The sequence below is a fragment of the Odontesthes bonariensis genome, chromosome 4 (genome assembly GCF_027942865.1).
Source record: "Odontesthes bonariensis isolate fOdoBon6 chromosome 4, fOdoBon6.hap1, whole genome shotgun sequence".
NCBI lineage: Eukaryota > Metazoa > Chordata > Actinopteri > Atheriniformes > Atherinopsidae > Odontesthes > Odontesthes bonariensis.
In genome coordinates, this window is record NC_134509.1 from 949,719 (window position 1) to 975,188 (window position 25,470).

Consider the following 25,470-nt stretch of genomic DNA (forward strand, 5'->3'; position numbering starts at 1 on the left):
TTATGATGATGATCAGAGGTTGGCTCTGATTGGCCAGCCGGGTCAGGTGACAGCGCTGATGGAGCAGCGGCAGGAGCCATTAGAGAGTCCTGAGGGAGCCACTAATGGAGCCGAGTTCCCAGAACTGATCCCTGAACTGTTCCCAGAACTGATCCCTGAACTGATCCCAGAACTGTTCCCAGAACTGATCCCTGAACTGTTCCCAGAACTGATCCCCGAACTGTTCCCAGAACTGATCCCAGAACTGATCCCTGAACTGATCCCTGAACTGATCCCAGAACTGATCCCAGAACTGATCCCAGAACTGATCCCAGAACTGTTCCATGAACTGATCCCAGAACTGTTCCCAGAACTGATCCCTGAACTGATCCCAGAACTGTTCCCAGAACTGATCCCTGAACTGTTCCCAGAACTGATCCCCGAACTGTTCCCAGAACTGATCCCAGAACTGATCCCTGAACTGATCCCTGAACTGATCCCAGAACTGATCCCAGAACTGTTCCATGAACTGATCCCTGAACTGATCCCAGAACTGATCCCTGAACTGATCCCTGAACTGATCCCAGAACTGATCCCAGAACTGATCCCAGAACTGATCCCTGAACTGATCCCTGAACTGATCCCAGAACTGATCCCAGAACTGTTCCATGAACTGATCCCTGAACTGTTCCCAGAACTGATCCCAGAACTGATCCCTGAACTGATCCCTGAACTGATCCCAGAACTGATCCCAGAACTGATCCCAGAACTGATCCCTGAACTGTTCCCTGAACTGATCCCAGAACTGTTCCCAGAACTGATCCCAGAACTGATCCCAGAACTGATCCCTGAACTGTTCCCTGAACTGATCCCAGAACTGTTCCCAGAACTGATCCCAGAACTGTTCCATGAACTGATCCCAGAACTGTTCCCAGAACTGATCCCTGAACTGATCCCAGAACTGATCCCAGAACTGTTCCCTGAACTGATCCCAGAACTGATCCCAGAACTGATCCCTGAACTGTTCCATGAACTGATCCCAGAACTGTTCCCAGAACTGATCCCTGAACTGATCCCTGAACTGATCCCTGAACTGATCCCAGAACTGTTCCCAGAACTGTTCCCTGAACTGATCCCAGAACTGTTCCATGAACTGATCCCTGAACTGATCCCAGAACTGTTCCCTGAACTGATCCCAGAACTGATCCCAGAACTGTTCCCAGAACTGTTCCCAGAACTGTTCCCAGAACTGATCCCTGAACTGATCCCTGAACTGTTCCCTGAACTGATCCCAGAACTGTTCCCTGAACTGATCCCAGAACTGATCCCAGAACTGTTCCCAGAACTGATCCCAGAACTGTTCCCTAAACTGATCCCAGAACTGATCCCAGAACTGTTCCCAGAACTGATCCCAGAACTGATCCCTGAACTGATCCCAGAACTGTTCCCTGAACTGATCCCAGAACTGATCCCTGAACTGATCCCTGAACTGATCCCAGAACTGTTCCCTGAACTGATCCCAGAACTGTTCCCAGAACTGATCCCAGAACTGATCCCTGAACTGATCCCAGAACTGATCCCTGAACTGATCCCAGAACTGTTCCCTGAACTCATCCCAGAACTCATCCCAGAACTCATCCCTGAACTGATCCCAGAACTGATCCCAGAACTGATCCCTGAACTGATCCCTGAACTGATCCCAGAACTGATCCCTGAACTGATCCCTGAACTGATCCCTGAACTGATCCCTGAACTGATCCCAGAACTGATCCCTGAACTGATCCCAGAACTGATCCCAGAACTGATCCCAGAACTGTTCCCAGAACTGATCCCTGAACTGTTCCCAGAACTGTTCCCAGAACTGTTCCCTGAACTGATCCCAGAACTGATCCCAGAACTGATCCCAGAACTGATCCCTGAACTGTTCCCTGAACTGTTCCCTGAACTGATCCCAGAACTGATCCCTGAACTGATCCCAGAACTGATCCCAGAACTGATCCCTGAACTGATCCCTGAACTGTTCCCAGAACTGATCCCTGAACTGATCCCTGAACTGATCCCAGAACTGTTCCCAGAACTGATCCCAGAACTGATCCCAGAACTGATCCCAGAACTGATCCCTGAACTGATCCCAGAACTGTTCCCTGAACTGTTCCCTGAACTGATCCCAGAACTGATCCCAGAACTGATCCCAGAACTGTTCCCTGAACTGTTCCCAGAACTGTTCCCAGAACTGATCCCAGAACTGATCCCAGAACTGATCCCTGAACTGATCCCTGAACTGATCCCAGAACTGTTCCCTGAACTGTTCCCAAAACTGATCCCAGAACTGTTCCCTGAACTGTTCCCTGAACTGATCCCAGAACTGATCCCAGAGCTGATCCCAGAACTGATCCCAGAACTGATCCCAGAACTGATCCCTGAACTGATCCCTGAACTGATCCCAGAACTGATCCCTGAACTGTTCCCAGAACTGATCCCAGAACTGTTCCCTGAACTGATCCCAGAACTGATCCCAGAGCTGATCCCAGAACTGATCCCAGAACTGATCCCAGAACTGATCCCTGAACTGATCCCTGAACTGTTCCCTGAACTGATCCCAGAACTGATCCCTGAACTGATCCCTGAACTGATCCCAGAACTGATCCCTGAACTGATCCCAGAACTGATCCCTGAACTGATCCCAGAACTGATCCCAGAGCTGATCCCTGAACTGATCCTAGAACTGATCCCAGAACTGATCCCTGAACTGATCCCTGAACTGATCCCTGAACTGATCCTAGAACTGATCCCAGAACTGATCCCTGAACTGATCCCTGAACTGATCCCAGAACTGATCCCAGAACTGTTCCCTGAACTGATCCCAGAACTGATCCCAGAACTGATCCCTGAACTGATCCCTGAACTGATCCCAGAACTGATCCCAGAGCTGATCCCAGAACTGTTCCCTGAACTGATCCCAGAACTGATCCCAGAACTGATCCCAGAACTGTTCCCAGAACTGATCCCAGAGCTGTTCCCAGAACTGATCCCAGAACTGATCCCTGAACTGATCCCTGAACTGTTCCCTGAACTGATCCCAGAACTGATCCCTGAACTGATCCCTGAACTGATCCCAGAACTGATCCCTGAACTGATCCCAGAACTGATCCCTGAACTGATCCCAGAACTGATCCCAGAGCTGATCCCTGAACTGATCCTAGAACTGATCCCAGAACTGATCCCTGAACTGATCCCTGAACTGATCCCTGAACTGATCCTAGAACTGATCCCAGAACTGATCCCTGAACTGATCCCTGAACTGATCCCAGAACTGATCCCAGAACTGTTCCCTGAACTGATCCCAGAACTGATCCCAGAACTGATCCCTGAACTGATCCCTGAACTGATCCCAGAACTGATCCCAGAGCTGATCCCAGAACTGTTCCCTGAACTGATCCCTGAACTGATCCCAGAACTGTTCCCAGAACTGATCCCAGAGCTGTTCCCAGAACTGATCCCAGAGCTGATCCCAGAACTGATCCCAGAACTGATCCCTGAACTGATCCCTGAACTGTTCCCAGAACTGATCCCAGAGCTGATCCCAGAACTGATCCCAGAACTGTTCCCAGAACTGTTCCCAGAACTGATCCCAGAGCTGATCCCAGAACTGATCCCAGAACTGATCCCTGAACTGATCCCAGAACTGATCCCAGAACTGATCCCTGAACTGATCCCAGAACTGTTCCCAAAACTGTTCCCAGAACTGATCCCAGAACTGATCCCAGAACTGATCCCTGAACTGATCCCAGAACTGATCCCTGAACTGTTCCCAGAACTGATCCCAGAACTGTTCCCTGAACTGATCCCAGAACTGATCCCTGAACTGATCCCAGAACTGATCCCAGAACTGTTCCCTGAACTGATCCCAGAACTGATCCCAGAACTGATCCCAGAGCTGATCCCAGAACTGATCCCAGAACTGATCCCAGAACTGATCCCAGAACTGATCCCAGAACTGATCCCAGAGCTGATCCCTGAACTGATCCCTGAACTGATCCCAGAACTGATCCCAGAACTGTTCCCTGAACTGATCCCTGAACTGTTCCCTGAACTGATCCCAGAACTGATCCCAGAGCTGATCCCAGAACTGATCCCAGAACTGATCCCAGAACTGATCCCTGAACTGTTCCCTGAACTGATCCCTGAACTGTTCCCAGAACTGATCCCAGAGCTGATCCCTGAACTGATCCCTGAACTGATCCCAGAACTGATCCCAGAGCTGATCCCTGAGCTGATCCCTGAACTGTTCCCAGAACTGTTCCCAGAACTGATCCCTGAACTGATCCCAGAGCTGATCCCTGAACTGATCCCTGAACTGTTCCCTGAACTGATCCCTGAACTGTTCCCAGAACTGATCCCAGAACTGATCCCTGAACTGTTCCCTGAACTGATCCCTGAACTGTTCCCAGAACTGATCCCAGAGCTGATCCCAGAACTGATCCCTGAACTGATCCCTGAACTGTTCCCAGAACTGATCCCAGAGCTGATCCCTGAACTGATCCCTGAACTGATCCCTGAACTGATCCCAGAACTGATCCCAGAACTGATCCCAGAACTGATCCCAGAACTGTTCCCAGAACTGATCCCAGAGCTGATCCCAGAGCTGATCCCAGAACTGTTCCCTGAACTGATCCCAGAACTGATCCCAGAACTGTTCCCTGAACTGATCCCAGAACTGATCCCTGAACTGTTCCCTGAACTGTTCCCAGAACTGATCCCAGAACTGATCCCTGAACTGTTCCCTGAACTGATCCCTGAACTGATCCCTGAACTGTTCCCAGAGCTGATCCCTGAACTGATCCCTGAACTGATCCCTGAACTGTTCCCAGAACTGATCCCAGAGCTGATCCCTGAACTGATCCCTGAACTGATCCCAGAACTGATCCCAGAACTGATCCCTGAACTGATCCCTGAACTGATCCCAGAACTGATCCCAGAACTGATCCCAGAGCTGATCCCAGAGCTGATCCCTGAACTGATCCCTGAACTGATCCCAGTACTGATCCCAGAACTGATCCCAGAACTGTTCCCTGAACTGATCCCTGAACTGTTCCCTGAACTGATCCCAGAACTGATCCCAGAGCTGATCCCAGAACTGATCCCAGAACTGATCCCTGAGCTGATCCCTGAACTGTTCCCAGAACTGATCCCAGAACTGATCCCAGAACTGATCCCTGAACTGTTCCCTGAACTGATCCCTGAACTGTTCCCAGAACTGATCCCAGAGCTGATCCCTGAACTGTTCCCAGAACTGTTCCCAGAACTGATCCCAGAACTGATCCCTGAACTGTTCCCTGAACTGATCCCTGAACTGTTCCCTGAACTGTTCCCAGAACTGATCCCAGAACTGATCCCAGAACTGTTCCCAGAACTGATCCCAGAGCTGATCCCTGAGCTGATCCCTGAACTGTTCCCTGAACTGTTCCCAGAACTGATCCCAGAACTGATCCCTGAACTGATCCCAGAACTGATCCCTGAACTGTTCCCTGAACTGATCCCTGAACTGTTCCCAGAACTGATCCCAGAGCTGATCCCTGAACTGATCCCTGAACTGATCCCAGAACTGATCCCAGAACTGTTCCCTGAACTGATCCCAGAACTGATCCCTGAACTGTTCCCTGAACTGTTCCCAGAACTGATCCCAGAACTGATCCCTGAACTGTTCCCTGAACTGATCCCTGAACTGTTCCCAGAACTGATCCCAGAGCTGATCCCTGAACTGTTCCCAGAACTGTTCCCAGAACTGATCCCAGAACTGTTCCCTAAACTGATCCCTGAACTGTTCCCTGAACTGATCCCAGAACTGATCCCAGAACTGATCCCAGAGCTGATCCCTGAACTGATCCCTGAACTGATCCCAGAACTGATCCCAGAACTGATCCCTGAACTGATCCCAGAGCTGATCCCAGAACTGATCCCTGAACTGATCCCAGAGCTGATCCCTGAGCAGCCGCCGGTGTCGGCACCAGATGGGCTCGGGGTCCGTCTGCTGAACATATGGCTGCACGCTGGAATGGGCGTACATTGTGATTGGCTCGTTTTTTCTTTCATCTTATAACCGTAAGAGTGCCTTGAACATGTACAACCCGATTTACCTTTATGCATACATGCCACATGTTTCTGTACATTTAGTTAAAAATCTTTCATAAATAAAAAATAATAAAAAAAAAAGTTGTGATTGGCTCAGACAAACTTCGTTGCTTCGACTTTCACGACAGACAGACGGATAACATTTCTTTAAGCCAATTTTTCAGTGTGTGTATTTGTCTTATTTACCTGGACTGTATGTATATATATATATATATATATATATGTAGTGTATGTATATACACACATATCCAACAGAACAATTTTTACAATTTTAAGTTTTATGTACATTTATATGCAGGAGTCCACTTGCATATAGTCAGAGGTTATTGCTGCTCAGCACACAAACCTTAAATGAAGCTTCTCTTCAGAGTGAACCAAAGTGGCCGAAACGATTCAACAAAACAAACCAGATCTGAAAGCTTTGGGGCTGGTGGTGGGCAGGGTTTGGTACACACTATTCTGTAGCAAATATTTCATTTCTTCTTAAAAGCTGCTGCCGATCACCGAAAGACCGAGAAAAAAAACTCTCCGACGCACAGCGCCTAGTTACGGTTACTATGGCTACTACAGCCAATCACAACTGTCCAACGTACAGCCAATCACAACTGTCCAACGTACAGCCAATCACAACTGTCCAACGTACAGCCAATCACAAGCCCCTTTCACACTGAGGAAGAACCCGCGTTTAATCCGCGAATTTAGCGTGTCCGCTGTTGCGTTCACACTGACGACCCGGGCTGCCGCGTCAACTCGACTCGCCTTTCGACCCGCGTCGGACCCTAGTCTTTCTGCCGAGCCGAGTTTGGTGTGAACGCAATAGACGCGGGTCGGACGTGGACGTGGCGTGGCGTGAGGAGTTTAAAAGACAGAATGGACAGGTAGCTGCTGGAAGGGCTGGCGAGAAAGATGACAGAGCAAGGTTTCCCACGCAGCAAGACGCAGGTGACCAACAAACTGAAAGCCATGAGAAAGAAGTTCCATGCGGTTAATGACCACAACGGCAGGAGTGGCAGAGGGCGAGTGGACTGGCCACATTTCGACATGTGCCACGCCATCTGCATATACACTTGCGTGACCGAACAAACAGCCAGCAACAAAAACAAGTCCTCAAGGTGTCCCGCCATCGTTGCTTTGAAACATTTGATGCAGACAGGTGTATTTAACCCTACCTCCGACGCATGGGTGTGCCTACATCATTGTGCACGCCCAGCGTTTTATGTGTTTGGTGTGACGCTCTGCCACTAGGCCACGCCCCCTGAACTCGGCTTCAGGCGGCACGGGTCACCAACACGCCAAGCGTTCACATTGCTCGACGCGGGTCGAAGTGGCAATTTGGACCGTCGATGGTAGCGGGTCGCAGTGTGAAAACAGCTGTTATGTACTCCCACTCAAGCAGACGGACATATTGTGTGACGTAATCAGACGACGACGGAACCCGAGCCGATCTGGCACCTACACCGGGTCGGCTCAGAACCACAGAACCACAGAACCAGGTTCTGTTTGAACCTCAGAACCTGGTTCTGTTTGCGTCCAACAAAGGAAAAAGTCTGTGGGAGCAGCCGGAGGTGGAGGAGGGGACAGGAAGCCGGACCCCCACCCTCTCCTCTGGGTTTGAGTCATTTCACATGGCTCCACATTCCAGAACCATGACGACGCCACCAGGACCCCTCCACCCCCCACGCCGCTCAGACACCCCCAAACAGGACACCAGTTCATGGTGACCCCCCCTCTAACACAGAAACCAGTGAGCAGGGATCAGTTCCATCAAACAGAAATTAGGGGGCGGGGGGTCTAACAGAGGCACATGTCTGACAAATGGTGGAGCAAGAGGACATATCACACATTCCTGACAGTCACAGCTGAGGACACACAACCCACACAGCCTGACAACATTCATTTAGCCAGAAACTGGGTCTGAACCCAGAAACTAGGCCTGAACCCTGAAACTGGATCTGAACCCAGAAACTGGGCCTGAACCCTGAAACTGGATCTGAACCCAGAAACTGGGCCTATACCAAGACATTAGGTCCTAAAACTGGGCCTGAACCCTGAAACTGGGCCTGTACCCGGAAACTAGGCCTGAACCCAGAAACTGGGCCTGTACCAAGACATTAGGTCCTAAAACTGGGCCTGAACCCAGAAACTAGGCCTGAACCCTGAAACTAGGCCTGAACCCTGAAACTGGATCTGAACCCAGAAACTGGGCCTGTACCAAGACATTAGGTCCTAAAACTGGGCCTGAACCCTGAAACTAGGCCTGAACCCTGAAACTAGGCCTGAACCCTGAAACTGGATCTGAACCCAGAAACTGGGCCTGTACCAAGACATTAGGTCCTAAAACTGGGCCTGAACCCAGAAACTAGGCCTGAACCCTGAAACTAGGCCTGAACCCTGAAACTAGGCCTGAACCCAGAAACTAGGCCTGAACCCAGAAACTAGGCCTGTACCCTGAAACTAGGTCCTGAAACTGGGCCTGAACCCAGAAACTAGGTCCTGAAACTGGGCCTGAACCCAGAAACTAGGTCCTCAAACTAGGCCTGAACCCTGAAACTAGGCTTGAACCCTGAAACTGTGCTTGAACCATGAAACTAGGCCTGAACCCAGAAACTGGGCCTGTACCCTGAAACTAGGTCCTGAAACTGGGCCTGAACCCAGAAACTAGGTCCTGAAACTGGGCCTGAACCCAGAAACTAGGTCCTGAAACTAGGCCTGAACCCAGAAACTGGGCCTGTACCCTGAAACTAGGTCCTGAAACTGGGCCTGAACCCAGAAACTAGGTCCTGAACCCTGAAACTAGGTACTGAAACTGGGCCTGAACCCAGAAACTGGGCCTGAACCCTGAAACTAGGCCTGAACCCTGAAACTGGGCCTGAACCCAGAAACTAGGCCTGAACCCTGAAACTAGGCCTGAACCCTGAAACTAGGCCTGAACCCAGAAACTAGGCCTGAACCCAGAAACTAGGCCTGTACCCTGAAACTAGGTCCTGAAACTGGGCCTGAACCCAGAAACTAGGTCCTGAAACTGGGCCTGAACCCAGAAACTAGGTCCTCAAACTAGGCCTGAACCCTGAAACTAGGCTTGAACCCTGAAACTGTGCTTGAACCATGAAACTAGGCCTGAACCCAGAAACTGGGCCTGTACCCTGAAACTAGGTCCTGAAACTGGGCCTGAACCCAGAAACTAGGTCCTGAAACTGGGCCTGAACCCAGAAACTAGGTCCTGAAACTAGGCCTGAACCCAGAAACTGGGCCTGTACCCTGAAACTAGGTCCTGAAACTGGGCCTGAACCCAGAAACTAGGTCCTGAACCCTGAAACTAGGTACTGAAACTGGGCCTGAACCCAGAAACTGGGTCTGAACCCTGAAACTAGGTCCTGAACCCAGAAACTAGGCCTGAACCCTAAAACTAGGTACTGAAACTGGGCCTGAACCCAGAAACTAGGTCCTGAAACTGGGCCTGAACCCAGAAACTAGGTCCTGAAACTGGGCCTGAACCCAGAAACTAGGTCCTGAAACTAGGCCTGAACCCAGAAACTGGGCCTGTACCCGGAAACTAGGCCTGAACCCAGAAACTGGGCCTGTACCCGGAAACTAGGCCTGAACCCAGAAACTGGGCCTGAACCCAGAAACTAGGTCCTGAAACTGGGCCTGAACCCAGAAACTAGGCCTGAACCCAGAAACTGGGCCTGTACCCTGAAACTAGGCCTGAACCCAGAAACTGGGCCTGAACCCAGAAACTAGGTCCTGAAACTGGGCCTGAACCCAGAAACTAGGTCCTGAAACTGGGCCTGAACCCAGAAACTGGGCCTGAACCCAGAAACTAGGCCTGAACCCAGAAACTGGGCCTGAACCCAGAAACTAGGTCCTGAAACTGGGCCTGAACCCAGAAACTGGGCCTGAACCCAGAAACTAGGTCCTGAAACTGGGCCTGAACCCAGAAACTGGGCCTGAACCCAGAAACTAGGCCTGAACCCAGAAACTGGGCCTGAACCCAGAAACTAGGTCCTGAAACTGGATCTGAACCCAGAAACTGGGCCTGAACCCTGAAACTGGGCCTGTACCCGGAAACTAGGCCTGAACCCAGAAACTGGGCCTGTACCAAGACATTAGGTCCTAAAACTGGGCCTGAACCCAGAAACTAGGCCTGAACCCTGAAACTAGGCCTGAACCCTGAAACTGGATCTGAACCCAGAAACTGGGCCTGTACCAAGACATTAGGTCCTAAAACTGGGCCTGAACCCAGAAACTAGGCCTGAACCCTGAAACTAGGTCCTGAAACTGGGCCTGAACCCAGAAACTAGGTCCTGAAACTAGGCCTGAACCCTGAAACTGGGCTTGAACCCTGAAACTAGGCCTGAACCCAGAAATTGGGCCTGTACCCTGAAACTAGGTCCTGAAACTGGGCCTGAACCCAGAAACTAGGTCCTGAAACTGGGCCTGAACCCAGAAACTAGGTCCTGAAACTAGGCCTGAACCCAGAAACTGGGCCTGTACCCTGAAACTAGGTCCTGAAACTGGGCCTGAACCCAGAAACTAGGTCCTGAACCCTGAAACTAGGTACTGAAACTGGGCCTGAACCCAGAAACTGGGTCTGAACCCTGAAACTAGGTCCTGAACCCAGAAACTAGGCCTGAACCCTAAAACTAGGTACTGAAACTGGGCCTGAACCCAGAAACTAGGTCCTGAAACTGGGCCTGAACCCAGAAACTAGGTCCTGAAACTGGGCCTGAACCCAGAAACTAGGCCTGAACCCAGAAACTGGGCCTGTACCCGGAAACTAGGCCTGAACCCAGAAACTGGGCCTGTACCCGGAAACTAGGCCTGAACCCAGAAACTGGGCCTGTACCCGGAAACTAGGCCTGAACCCAGAAACTGGGCCTGAACCCAGAAACTAGGCCTGAACCCAGAAACTGGGCCTGTACCCTGAAACTAGGCCTGAACCCAGAAACTGGGCCTGAACCCAGAAACTAGGTCCTGAAACTGGGCCTGAACCCAGAAACTGGGCCTGAACCCAGAAACTAGGCCTGAACCCAGAAACTGGGCCTGAACCCAGAAACTAGGTCCTGAAACTGGGCCTGAACCCAGAAACTGGGCCTGTGCCCTGAAACTAGGTCCTGAAACTGGGCCTGAACCCAGAAACTAGGTCCTGAAACTGGGCCTGAACCCAGAAACTAGGTCCTGAAAATAGGCCTGAACCCTGAAACTGGGTCTGAACCCTGAAACTAGGTCCTGAAAATAGGCCTGAACCCTGAAACTGGGTCTGAACCCTGAAACTGGGCCTGAACACAGAAACTAGGCCTGAACCCAGAAACTGGGCCTGTACCCTGAAACTAGGTCCTGAACCCTGAAACTAGGTCCTGAACCCAGAAACTAGGCCTGAACCCTAAAACTAGGTCCTGAAACTGGGTCTGAACCCTGAAACCAGGTCCGGACCCTCACACTAGAGACCTGACCTAACGCCCGGTCCTCAGACCGTGTGGGACACCTGTCTGCAGCAGCAGCTCTGAGGCCGTCAGGAATGCAGTTTACAGCCTCGTTGGTGCAGCTGCTGCTGCTCTAACAGCCGGTTCTTTATCAGCAGCAGAACCATCAAGGTTCTGGGTTTGATTTACTCAGGTCTGACCGGCAGAACCCTCCAGGTTCTGGGTCTGATTCACTCAGATCTGACCAGCAGAACCAGGACGATGAGGCGGCCTGAAGCGGCAGGCTGGGCGGCAGGCTGGGCAGCAGCTGCGAGGACTAAAGTGGCGTCGCAGCGAGCGGCAGCAGCAGAAGAAGAATGAGCTCACCCTGAGCAGGGAGCGGTTATTGGATTTAGCAGAAGAAGAAGAAGAATGATCTCACCCTGAGCAGGGAGCGGTTATTGGATTTACTCGGCACATAAACAGTCATTTCCTGGTGAGCCGACCCCACCCGACAGCAGCTGATCTGAGGCCAACAGGGAGCAGCGTTCTGGTTCCTGCCGGCCTAAAGAACTCTAAAACACTCACATGTTCAGGAAAATATAACACTGAGAGAATATAATGTCATCTACAAACATTTAAAAGATTTACTCCCTCTGGATCCGTCCAGAACCAGAGTAAACACAGCCTAAAACCATCTGAAAACGGGTTTTAAACCCAAAACAAGAAGCTGGGAGAGCCTGTGGTGCAACACCACCTGTGGCCGACAGGGGGAACTCTTTTATTTAATCACAAACTAGGTCCTTAAACTGGGCCTGAACCCTGAAACTGGGTCTGAACCCTGAAACTAGGTCCTAAAACTGGGCCTGAACCCTGAAACTGGGTCTGAACCCTGAAACTGGGTCTGAACCCTAAAACTGGGTCCTAAAACTGGGTCTGAACCCTGAAACTGGGCCTGAACCCTGAAACCGAGTCTGAACCCTAAAACTGGGTCCTAAAACTGGGTCTGAACCCTGAAACTGGGCCTGAACCCTGAAACCGAGTCTGAACCCTAAAACTGGGTCCTAAAACTGGGTCTGAACCCTGAAACTGGGTCTGAACCCTGAAACTAGGTCCTTAAACTGGGCCTGAACCCTGAAACTGGGTCTGAACCCTGAAACTAGGTCCTAAAACTGGGCCTGAACCCTGAAACTGGGTCTGAACCCTGAAACTAGGTCCTTAAACTGGGCCTGAACCCTGAAACTGGGTCTGAACCCTAAAACTGGGTCCTAAAACTGGGCCTGAACCCTGAAACCGAGTCTGAACCCTAAAACTGGGTCCTAAAACTGGGTCTGAACCCTGAAACTGGGCCTGAACCCTGAAACCGAGTCTGAACCCTAAAACTGGGTCCTAAAACTGGGTCTGAACCCTGAAACTGGGCCTGAACCCTGAAACTGGGCCTGAACCTTAAAACTAGGTCTGAACCCTAAAACTGGGTCTGAACCCTAAAACTGGGTCATGATGGGATGGGAATGTTCTGCAAACACTTGGGAACGTCTGTGTTCTGAGATCTCTCAGACTTCCCTGATTCCAGATCAATGTTCCCAAAACAATGTTCCCAGAACAATGTTCTCAAAACAATGTTCCCAAAACAATGTTCCCAAAACAATGTTCCCAGAACAATGTTCCCAAAACGATGTTCCCAAAACGATGTTCCCAGAACAATGTTCCCAGAACAATGTTCCCTAAATAATGTTCCCTAAACAATATTCCCAAAACAATGTTCCCAAAACAATGTTCCCTAAACAATGTTCCCAGAACAATGTTCCCTAAATAATGTTCCCTAAACAATGTTCACAAAACAATGTTCCCAAAACAATGTTCCCTAAACAATGTTCCCAGAACAATGTTCCAAAACAATGTTCCCTAAACAATGTTCACAAAACAATGTTCCCAAAACAATGTTCCCTAAACAATGTTCCCAGAACAATGTTCCAAAACAATGTTCCCTAAACAATATACCCCAGCAGAACGTTCCCAGGACCTTCCAGGACCCGCATCTCTGAGGGTTCCTTTGGCATGTTTGGGGCTCAGAAAGGAACCCCGGCAGAACGTTCCCAGAACCTTCCAGGACCCGCATCTCTGAGGGTTCCTTTGGCATGTTTGGGGCTCAGAAAGGAACCCCGGCAGAACGTTCCCAGAACCTTCCAGGACCCGCATCTCTGAGGGTTCCTTTGGCATGTTTGGGACTCAGAAAGGAACCCCGGCAGAACGTTCCCAGAACCTTCCAGGACCCGCATCTCTGAGGGTTCCTTTGGCATGTTTGGGGCTCAGAAAGGAACCCCGGCAGAACGTTCCCAGAACCTTCCAGGACCCGCATCTCTGAGGGTTCCTTTGGCATGTTTGGGACTCAGAAAGGAACCCCAGCAGAACGTTCCCAGAACCTTCCAGGACCCGCATCTCTGAGGGTTCCTTTGGCATGTTTGGGACTCAGAAAGGAACCCCGGCAGAACGTTCCCAGAACCTTCCAGGACCCGCATCTCTGAGGGTTCCTTTGGCATGTTTGGGACTCAGAAAGGAACCCCGGCAGAACGTTCCCAGAACATTCCAGGACCCGCATCTCTGAGGGTTCCTTTGGCATATTTGGGGCTCAGAAAGGAACCCCAGCAGAATGTTCCCAGAACCTTCCAGGACCCGCATCTCTGAGGGTTCCTTTGGCATGTTTGGGGCTCAGAAAGGAACCCCAGCAGAACGTTCCCAGAACTTTCCAGGACCCGCATCTCTGAGGGTTCCTTTGGCATGTTTGGGACTCAGAAAGGAACCCCGGCAGAACGTTCCCAGAACCTTCCAGGACCCGCATCTCTGAGGGTTCCTTTGGCATGTTTGGGGCTCAGAAAGGAACCCCAGCAGAACGTTCCCAGAACCTTCCAGGACCCGCATCTCTGAGGGTTCCTTTGGCATGTTTGGGGTTCAGAAAGGAACCCCGGCAGAACGTTCCCAGAACCTTCCAGGACCCGCATCTCTGAGGGTTCCTTTGGCATGTTTGGGACTCAGAAAGGAACCCCGGCAGAACGTTCCCAGAACCTTCCAGGACCCGCATCTCTGAGGGTTCCTTTGGCATGTTTGGGGTTCAGAAAGGAACCCCGGCAGAACGTTCCCAGAACCTTCCAGGACCCGCATCTCTGAGGGTTCCTTTGGCATGTTTGGGACTCAGAAAGGAACCCCGGCAGAACGTTCCCAGAACCTTCCAGGACCCGCATCTCTGAGGGTTCCTTTGGCATATTTGGGGCTCAGAAAGGAACCCCGGCAGAACGTTCCCAGAACCTTCCAGGACCCGCATCTCTGAGGGTTCCTTTGGCATATTTGGGGCTCAGAAAGGAACCCCGGCAGAACGTTCCCAGGACCCGCATCTCTGAGGGTTCCTTTGGCATGTTTGGGACTCAGAAAGGAACCCCGGCAGAACGTTCCCAGAACCTTCCAGGACCCGCATCTCTGAGGGTTCCTTTGGCATGTTTGGGACTCAGAAAGGAACCCCGGCAGAACGTTCCCAGAACCTTCCAGGACCCGCATCTCTGAGGGTTCCTTTGGCATGTTTGGGGTTCAGAAAGGAACCCCGGCAGAACGTTCCCAGAACCTTCCAGGACCCGCATCTCTGAGGGTTCCTTTGGCATGTTTGGGACTCAGAAAGGAACCCCGGCAGAACGTTCCCAGAACCTTCCAGGACCCGCATCTCTGAGGGTTCCTTTGGCATGTTTGGGGTTCAGAAAGGAACCCCGGCAGAACGTTCCCAGAACCTTCCAGGACCCGCATCTCTGAGGGTTCCTTTGGCATGTTTGGGACTCAGAAAGGAACCCCGGCAGAACGTTCCCAGAACCTTCCAGGACCCGCATCTCTGAGGGTTCCTTTGGCATGTTTGGGGCTCAGAAAGGAACCCCGGCAGAACGTTCCCAGAACCTTCCAGGACCCGCATCTCTGAGGGTTCCTTTGGCATGTTTGGGACTCAGAAAGGAACCCCGGCAGAACGTTCCCAGAACCTTCCAGGACCCGCATCTCTGAGGGTTCCTTTGGCATGTTTGGGGCTCAGAAAGGAACCCCGGCAGAACGTTCCCAGAACCTTCCAGGACCCGCATCTCTGAGGGTTCCTTTGGCATGTTTGGGGTTCAGAAAGGAACCCCGGCAGAACGTTCCCAGAACCTTCCAGGACCCGCATCTCTGAGGGTTCCTTTGGCATGTTTGGGGTTCAGAAAGGAACCCCGGCAGAACGTTCCCAGAACCTTCCAGGACCCGCATCTCTGAGGGTTCCTTTGGCATGTTTGGGACTCAGAAAGGAACCCCGGCAGAACGTTCCCAGAACCTTCCAGGACCCGCATCTCTGAGGGTTCCTTTGGCATGTTTGGGACTCAGAAAGGAACCCTGGCAGAACGTTCCCAGAACCTTCCAGGACCCGCATCTCTGAGGGTTCCTTTGGCATGTTTGGGGTTCAGAAAGGAACCCCGGCAGAACGTTCCCAGAACCTTCCAGGACCCGCATCTCTGAGGGTTCCTTTGGCATGTTTGGGGCTCAGAAAGGAACCCCGGCAGAACGTTCCCAGAACCTTCCAGGACCCGCATCTCTGAGGGTTCCTTTGGCATGTTTGGGGTTCAGAAAGGAACCCCAGCAGAACGTTCCCAGAACCTTCCAGGACCCGCATCTCTGAGGGTTCCTTTGGCATGTTTGGGGCTCAGAAAGGAACCCCGGCAGAACGTTCCCAGAACCTTCCAGGACCCGCATCTCTGAGGGTTCCTTTGGCATGTTTGGGGTTCAGAAAGGAACCCCGGCAGAACGTTCCCAGAACCTTCCAGGACCCGCATCTCTGAGGGTTCCTTTGGTATGTTTGGGGTTCAGAAAGGAACCCCGGCAGAACGTTCCCAGAACCTTCCAGGACCCGCATCTCTGAGGGTTCCTTTGGAATGTTTGGGACTCAGAAAGGAACCCCGTCAGAACGTTCCCAGAACCTTCCAGGACCCGCATCTCTGAGGGTTCCTTTGGCATGTTTGGGGTTCAGAAAGGAACCCCGGCAGAACGTTCCCAGAACCTTCCAGGACCCGCATCTCTGAGGATTCCTTTGGCATGTTTGGGACTCAGAAAGGAACCCCGGCAGAACGTTCCCAGAACCTTCCAGGACCCGCATCTCTGAGGGTTCCTTTGGCATATTTGGGGCTCAGAAAGGAACCCCGGCAGAACGTTCCCAGAACCTTCCAGGACCCGCATCTCTGAGGGTTCCTTTGGCATATTTGGGGCTCAGAAAGGAACCCCGGCAGAACGTTCCCAGGACCCGCATCTCTGAGGGTTCCTTTGGCATGTTTGGGACTCAGAAAGGAACCCCGGCAGAACGTTCCCAGAACCTTCCAGGACCCGCATCTCTGAGGGTTCCTTTGGCATGTTTGGGACTCAGAAAGGAACCCCGGCAGAACGTTCCCAGAACCTTCCAGGACCCGCATCTCTGAGGGTTCCTTTGGCATGTTTGGGGCTCAGAAAGGAACCCCGGCAGAACGTTCCCAGAACCTTCCAGGACCCGCATCTCTGAGGGTTCCTTTGGCATGTTTGGGGTTCAGAAAGGAACCCCGGCAGAACGTTCCCAGAACCTTCCAGGACCCGCATCTCTGAGGGTTCCTTTGGCATGTTTGGGACTCAGAAAGGAACCCCGGCAGAACGTTCCCAGAACCTTCCAGGACCCGCATCTCTGAGGGTTCCTTTGGCATGTTTGGGGTTCAGAAAGGAACCCCGGCAGAACGTTCCCAGAACCTTCCAGGACCCGCATCTCTGAGGGTTCCTTTGGCATGTTTGGGGCTCAGAAAGGAACCCCGGTAGAACGTTCCCAGAACCTTCCAGGACCCGCATCTCTGAGGGTTCCTTTGGCATGTTTGGGGTTCAGAAAGGAACCCCAGCAGAACGTTCCCAGAACCTTCCAGGACCCGCATCTCTGAGGGTTCCTTTGGCATGTTTGGGGCTCAGAAAGGAACCCCGGCAGAACGTTCCCAGAACCTTCCAGGACCCGCATCTCTGAGGGTTCCTTTGGTATGTTTGGGGTTCAGAAAGGAACCCCGGCAGAACGTTCCCAGAACCTTCCAGGACCCGCATCTCTGAGGGTTCCTTTGGAATGTTTGGGACTCAGAAAGGAACCCCGGCAGAACGTTCCCAGAACCTTCCAGGACCCGCATCTCTGAGGGTTCCTTTGGCATATTTGGGGCTCAGAAAGGAACCCCGGCAGAACGTTCCCAGAACCTTCCAGGACCCGCATCTCTGAGGGTTCCTTTGGCATATTTGGGGCTCAGAAAGGAACCCCGGCAGAACGTTCCCAGGACCCGCATCTCTGAGGGTTCCTTTGGCATGTTTGGGACTCAGAAAGGAACCCCGGCAGAACGTTCCCAGAACCTTCCAGGACCCGCATCTCTGAGGGTTCCTTTGGCATGTTTGGGACTCAGAAAGGAACCCCGGCAGAACGTTCCCAGAACCTTCCAGGACCCGCATCTCTGAGGGTTCCTTTGGCATGTTTGGGGCTCAGAAAGGAACCCCGGCAGAACGTTCCCAGAACCTTCCAGGACCCGCATCTCTGAGGGTTCCTTTGGCATGTTTGGGGTTCAGAAAGGAACCCCGGCAGAACGTTCCCAGAACCTTCCAGGACCCGCATCTCTGAGGGTTCCTTTGGCATGTTTGGGACTCAGAAAGGAACCCCGGCAGAACGTTCCCAGAACCTTCCAGGACCCGCATCTCTGAGGGTTCCTTTGGCATGTTTGGGGTTCAGAAAGGAACCCCGGCAGAACGTTCCCAGAACCTTCCAGGACCCGCATCTCTGAGGGTTCCTTTGGCATGTTTGGGACTCAGAAAGGAACCCCGGCAGAACGTTCCCAGAACCTTCCAGGACCCGCATCTCTGAGGGTTCCTTTGGCATGTTTGGGGTTCAGAAAGGAACCCCGGCAGAACGTTCCCAGAACCTTCCAGGACCCGCATCTCTGAGGGTTCCTTTGGCATGTTTGGGGCTCAGAAAGGAACCCCGGCAGAACGTTCCCAGAACCTTCCAGGACCCGCATCTCTGAGGGTTCCTTTGGCATGTTTGGGGCTCAGAAAGGAACCCCGGCAGAACGTTCCCAGAACCTTCCAGGACCCGCATCTCTGAGGGTTCCTTTGGCATATTTGGGGTTCAGAAAGGAACCCCGGCAGAACGTTCCCAGAACCTTCCAGGACCCGCATCTCTGAGGGTTCCTTTGGCATGTTTGGGGCTCAGAAAGGAACCCCGGCAGAACGTTCCCAGAACCTTCCAGGACCCGCATCTCTGAGGGTTCCTTTGGCATGTTTGGGGTTCAGAAAGGAACCCCAGCAGAACGTTCCCAGAACCTTCCAGGACCCGCATCTCTGAGGGTTCCTTTGGCATGTTTGGGGCTCAGAAAGGAACCCCGGCAGAACGTTCCCAGAACCTTCCAGGACCCGCATCTCTGAGGGTTCCTTTGGTATGTTTGGGGTTCAGAAAGGAACCCCGGCAGAACGTTCCCAGAACCTTCCAGGACCCGCATCTCTGAGGGTTCCTTTGGAATGTTTGGGACTCAGAAAGGAACCCCGGCAGAACGTTCCCAGAACTGAATCTGCTGACCACAGGAAGGTTCTCAACAGAGCCGGCCCAAGGCATATGCCAACTACGCGGCCGCTTAGGGCCCCCACGCCACCAGGGGGCCCCAGAGAGCACCGAGACGTTGTGATAAAAAAGTAAATATATACATGAAATTAAAATAACATTGAATAATTTAAACGAAATTATATTACACCCGAAAAAAATATATATATTTTGACAAAATACTAATACTAGGTTAATTTATGCCTCCTGTTGGCTGCTGCCACCGTTGGGCAAAATTATTTAAGTATTTAATTTTGATTACAACTTCATTTCTCTGTAAGATAATGTGAATGTCATTTGATTCTATTTTGTATTTTGAACATTTTGCACACCATTGCACATCTGAAAGAAATTAAACTATTTAACGTGTTTGCTATAAATGCAGTCTCCAGCCTGCTGATGTTACTTTCAAATAGTTAAATTAATGAGTCATACTTATACATCACTCTTTATGTGGAAGTTAATTAAACCATATTTATGAGTTTGCTATCCCTTTAAGGTTAAAAACAAGAATGACACCTGTATAATGTAAGATGATTACAGATAATGCTAATGATTGTGGGTCCGTTACACACATAACAGTGTAGCCTGTGGAATAATGAGGCATCTGGAGCTGAGGTGATGGTAGGGGGGCCCCAAATGAAATTCTGCTTAGGGCCCCATAAAGGCTTGGGCCGGCCCTGGTTCTCAACGTAAACAAACCGGTTCTGTCCGACCCAAACCCGCAGGGAACCTCAGACCCTCGTTCAGCGGCCCAGGGTTCGGGGCTCTACCCGGACACGGAGGCTGTGCAGCGGGCCGCGGAGCCTCACACAGCCGGGGCCCGGCGGCTGCAGGCCGGACACAACACGCCCAACCGGCCGCTAAAACAAACAGCCGCAGATGTGCGCAGGCAGCCGGGCTCATTGTCCCGAACACACACGCACAGACACACACGCACGGACACACGCTCCTCCGCGGCCACGCCTGTTTGCGTCCTTGCATGGCGCACCGTTATTATTCTCCATCCTCCGGCCCAGACTAATGGCTGCTGGCTGGCGGGCCGAGAGGCGCCGCGGCCCGGCCTGGGAGAGCGGCTCGGGCCGCGGGATGGGACCGCGAACCGGGTGTGTGGGGACCCGGGGAGACTTTGCAATAATAAGCCGAAGTCCGACCGAGGCGGACCGAAGCGAGACTCCCCGACACGGAGCCAAGTTTAGCGGCGGATCAGAAGCTCCAATCACGGCCACAACAACAGAGGAGGAGCCGCTTACCTGCTCCGAGGAACCGACCGAGGCTCCAAAGTTCAGCCGAGAGGAAGAGTCCGCAGACCGGGGAGAAGCGACCGAGAGGAACCGTAGGAAGGAGGGGGCTGCTGCTGCTGCTGCCGCCGCTGCTGCTGCAGGGAATGACGGGAAAGAATCCGCACTGCCCCCCTCCCCACCCCACCCCTCCTCCTCCTCCTCCTCCTCCTCCACTCCTCCTCCTCCCATCCCTCAGAGGGTTCCTCCTCCGGAGAGCAGGAGGTGAAAACATGTTTGTCCTCTTTAAAACTCACTTTATTCAGATTAAAGCGGTCAGTTTTAGTATAAAACTAATTCAGAACGGAACCACAGACCTGAGTGTGTTGGTTTAATAAGAATAAAACCTGAGAATCAGTTTTATTTCTTTAATTCACCCGTTAGATTCTGCTGTGGAACAACATTAAAGTTTTCAGCAGTTTTTCAGGATGTCAACAACAAACGAGGAGGAAAAGTTTTACTCAGATTAGACAGAGAACAGCTAGCCTGGGACTTCCCATGCTGCTTTGCTGTGATTTCATTCACACTGCAAAGGCAGCCTGGAAACCACCGCCCTTATTTAGGGAACCAATCACAGAACGGGGGGGCAGCAAGACGATGGCGACGTCTATGCGCGACACCGAAGCTTGTAGAGCGTTAATCCAACATGGCAGCGGACACAACGTTACCGTTCGATGCAGCCTTAGAAAGTGTTTAAGTAGCTAAGAGCGCAAGTTTACTTTTAAAAAAGAGCAACGTTCTTCTTCTTCCTCGTCGAATTTCTGTGGCTCTACATACGTCATCTGGTATAAGTGATACAATCGGCTATGAATCGCGCGCCAAGCAGCATGGGAAGAACCTGACGTCATTTGATAGACATTCGTAGCGCCCAATAAACGGCTCTAGGCATTCGTAAACCACGCCTCAAATACGAGAAAATGCACACCTAGTTCCCAGACCACCATCTCATCCAGATGTGGACGCGTCAGCCAGGCTAGAGAACACCCAGAATGAAGCTCTATGAAGTGGGTAAACTCGTTTTTTTTAGTTGGTTTTAACTCCCTTTAACAGGAAGAAACCTCCATCAGAACCAGGAACCATCTGCATGGACCAGCTGGGCTGAGAGGACAGGAAAGAGGGGACAACAAGCAGCGTAACACCAGCCAGGGACACCTGCTGAGAGGACAGGAAAGAGGGGACAACAAGCAGCGTAACACCAGCCAGGGACACCTGCTGAGAGGACAGGAAAGAGGGGACAACAAGCAGCGTAACACCAGCCAGGGACACCTGCTGAGAGGACAGGAAAGAGGGGACAACAAGCAGCGTAACACCAGCCAGGGACACCTGCTGAGAGGACAGGAAAGAGGGGACAACAAGCAGCGTAACACCAGCCAGGGATACCTGCTGAGAGAGAGAAACAAGTTAATGACAACAATGATGTCACATGTTCATGGAGAGGTGCATGATGGGAGCTCCCCCAGCAGGCTGGGCCTGTAGCAGCAGAACTATGGGATGTTCCAGGGTCTAACTCAGGGGTCTCCAACACGTCGCTCGCGAGCTACCAGTAGCTCGCCAAAGGGCCAATGAATCATACATTAATTTGAAAACTTAATTGGTCTCTCGGCAAATCTTGACGAGTCAGCGACCGCAAATTGAATTTGCTCCCGGGCGAGTCTAGTCACTTGTGGTCGTTTTGCGAGGCTGAAAATCGAAACTTAATCAGGCCAATCAAATCGTGAGGAGCGGGGTCGGAGGCGGGGCTACCTGGTGACGACAGAGGTGCTACGTTTCAGTGTGTAGTTCCAGAGAGAGGTAAACAATGGCTGCGCCCGGCGAACAGGCTTTCGAGTTGGCTTTGGCAGCGACTCTAGAAGATTTAAATATAAATTTTTCTTTGCGAGACGAACAGATAACTGCACTTAAGTTTTTCTTGAAAAAAAAGGAAGTTTTCGGAGTTTTGCCCACCGGGTACGGTAAACGTTTCATTTAGCAGCTTGCTTTGTTGGTGGGACGACGCTCTGATTGGTTGTTGCACCATCCTATGGCGTGGCGTTGAGTCAGAGGCAACTTAACAGACAACCGTTTATCCCGCCCACACTACTATCCAGCGTCAATAAAAGCTGTACAGGTCGGGCTTGCTAGGCCAGTGAGAAGGAGTTTACGAAGGCGACAACATGATCAGTGCTGTCAAGGCGTTCAGTGCAAAACTCTCATTGTACATTCAGCAAGTGAAAAGCAGCAGATTTCAGCACTTCCCCTCTATCTCAGAGATGCAGCCAGCGTTTTAAATGTGTCCGAGTATTGTGACCTCTTATCAAGGCTTGGACAGGAGTTTGCTGACAGATTCAGTGACTTTGAGAAACTTGAGCCCTGTGTGACATTCATGGCCAACCCTTTCATGGATGTGGACATTAGTGAGATTTCAGCACAGGTGGCTGAACTTTTCTGTGTCGATCCTGAGGAAATGGAAATGTGCAGTTAAAGTCTCAGCAGCATTCACAGCATCTCTGGAGCTTGGTAGAGCCAGATAATTATGAAAATCTTCACCAAGCAGCTCTGAAAATGTCTGCTTTGTTTGGGTCTACATACCTCTGTGAGTCAGCTGTTTCTGACATGAATGCCCTGAAATCAAAGCTCAGAACGAGACTGACTGATGAACATTTAAATGACTCCATAAGAGTGAACTTAAGTGGATACACTCCAGCATACACCTCTCTTGTTGACTCCTTGCAGTGTCAGTCATCTCAATAGCTAAAAAGGCTGAACTTCTGAACACACACACACACACACACACACACACACACACACACACACACACACACACACACACTCACACACACACACACACACAGACACACACACACACACACACACACACACACACACACACACACACACTCACACACACACACACACACAGACACACACACACACACACACACACACACACACACACACACACACACACAGACACACACACACACACACACACACACACACACACACACACACACACACACACACACTCACACACACACACTCACACACACACACACACACAGACACACACACACACACACACACACACACACACACACACACACACACACAGACACACACACACACACACACACACACACACACACACACACACACACACACACACACACACACACACACACACACACACTCACACACACTCACACACACACACACACTCACACACACACACACACACACACACACACACACCTTCACTGCTCAATATTGAACTGAACTAAATATTTTTTATTGTGAATGCAAATTTTGTTCTTTATTTTTGATGTTTTAATACAGAATGTGAGATGTGGACAGTAACATATTGTAAATGTTCAGGAAAAGAAGGCTTATTGAGTTTGTTTGTTCAAAATGAGCGATGATAATAAATGTTACAAAACACGAGTAGCTCTCGGCCATTTTTATTTTGTTAAAGTAGCTCTTAGAGGGAAAAAGGTTGGAGACCCCTGGGCTAACTGAAGGCTCTGCCTCCCAAACTGGCAGCTGGTTCCACAGAGAGGGGCCTGATAACTGAAGGCTCTGCCTCCCAAACTGGCAGCTGGTCCCACAGAGAGGGGCCTGATAACTGAAGGCTCTGCCTCCCAAACTGGCAGCTGGTTCCACAGAGAGGGGCCTGATAACTGAAGGCTCTGCCCCCCAAACTGGCAGCTGGTTCCACAGAGAGGGGCCTGATAACTGAAGGCTCTGCCTCCCAAACCGGCAGCTGGTTCCACAGAGAGGGGCCTGATAACTGAAGGCTCTGCCTCCCAAACTGGCAGCTGGTTCCACAGAGAGGGGCCTGATAACTGAAGGCTCTGCCTCCCAAACCGGCAGCTGGTTCCACAGAGAGGGGCCTGATAACTGAAGGCTCTGCCCCCCAAACCGGCAGCTGGTTCCACAGAGAGGGGCCTGATAACTGAAGGCTCTGCCCCCCAAACTGGCAGCTGGTTCCACAGAGAGGGGCCTGATAACTGAAGGCTCTGCCTCCCAAACCGGCAGCTGGTTCCACAGAGAGGGGCCTGATAACCGAAGGCTCTGCCCCCCAAACTGGCAGCTGGTCCCACAGAGAGGGGCCTGATAACCGAAGGCTCTGCCTCCCAAACTGGCAGCTGGTTCCACAGAGAGGGGCCTGATAACTGAAGGCTCTGCCTCCCAAACTGGCAGCTGGTTCCACAGAGAGGGGCCTGATAACTGAAGGCTCTGCCTCCCAAACCGGCAGCTGGTTCCACAGAGAGGGGCCTGATAACTGAAGGCTCTGCCCCCCAAACTGGCAGCTGGTTCCACAGAGAGGGGCCTGATAACTGAAGGCTCTGCCTCCCAAACTGGCAGCTGGTTCCACAGAGAGGGGCCTGATAACTGAAGGCTCTGCCTCCCAAACCGGCAGCTGGTTCCACAGAGAGGGGCCTGATAACTGAAGGCTCTGCCTCCCAAACTGGCAGCTGGTTCCACAGAGAGGGGCCTGATAACTGAAGGCTCTGCCTCCCAAACCGGCAGCTGGTTCCACAGAGAGGGGCCTGATAACTGAAGGCTCTGCCTCCCAAACTGGCAGCTGGTTCCACAGAGAGGGGCCTGATAACTGAAGGCTCTGCCTCCCAAACCGGCAGCTGGTTCCACAGAGAGGGGCCTGATAACTGAAGGCTCTGCCTCCCAAACCGGCAGCTGGTTCCACAGAGAGGGGCCTGATAACTGAAGGCTCTGCCCCCCAAACTGGCAGCTGGTTCCACAGAGAGGGGCCTGATAACTGAAGGCTCTGCCTCCCAAACCGGCAGCTGGTTCCACAGAGAGGGGCCTGATAACTGAAGGCTCTGCCTCCCAAACTGGCAGCTGGTTCCACAGAGAGGGGCCTGATAACTGAAGGCTCTGCCTGATAACTGAAGGCTCTGCCTCCCAAACTGCAGCCGGAGTCGGGTTTCATGTTTGCTTCCGGTGGATCCGTAAACACGTTGAAAGGCTGTAAGCTGATCTCTGCCCGTCAGCACTCGGCCCATTACGGCCTGATGGCCATAATGAGCCGGATGGACAAACAGTCTGAGTG

At 51.9% G+C, this 25,470-nt stretch overlaps 1 protein-coding gene across 2 annotated transcripts in view; it reads right to left on the bottom strand.

Moving 5' to 3' along the window:
• Positions 1-20,532, bottom strand: part of LOC142378173 (spectrin beta chain, non-erythrocytic 1) — a 95,151-nt gene extending 74,619 nt beyond the window's left edge. For both annotated transcript variants that reach the window (XM_075462411.1, XM_075462410.1), the window contains exon 1: positions 20,394-20,532. The gene's annotated coding sequence lies outside the window, so the exon portion shown is untranslated. The remainder of the gene's footprint in view (positions 1-20,393) is intronic.
• Positions 20,533-25,470: the final 4,938 nt, after the last annotated feature.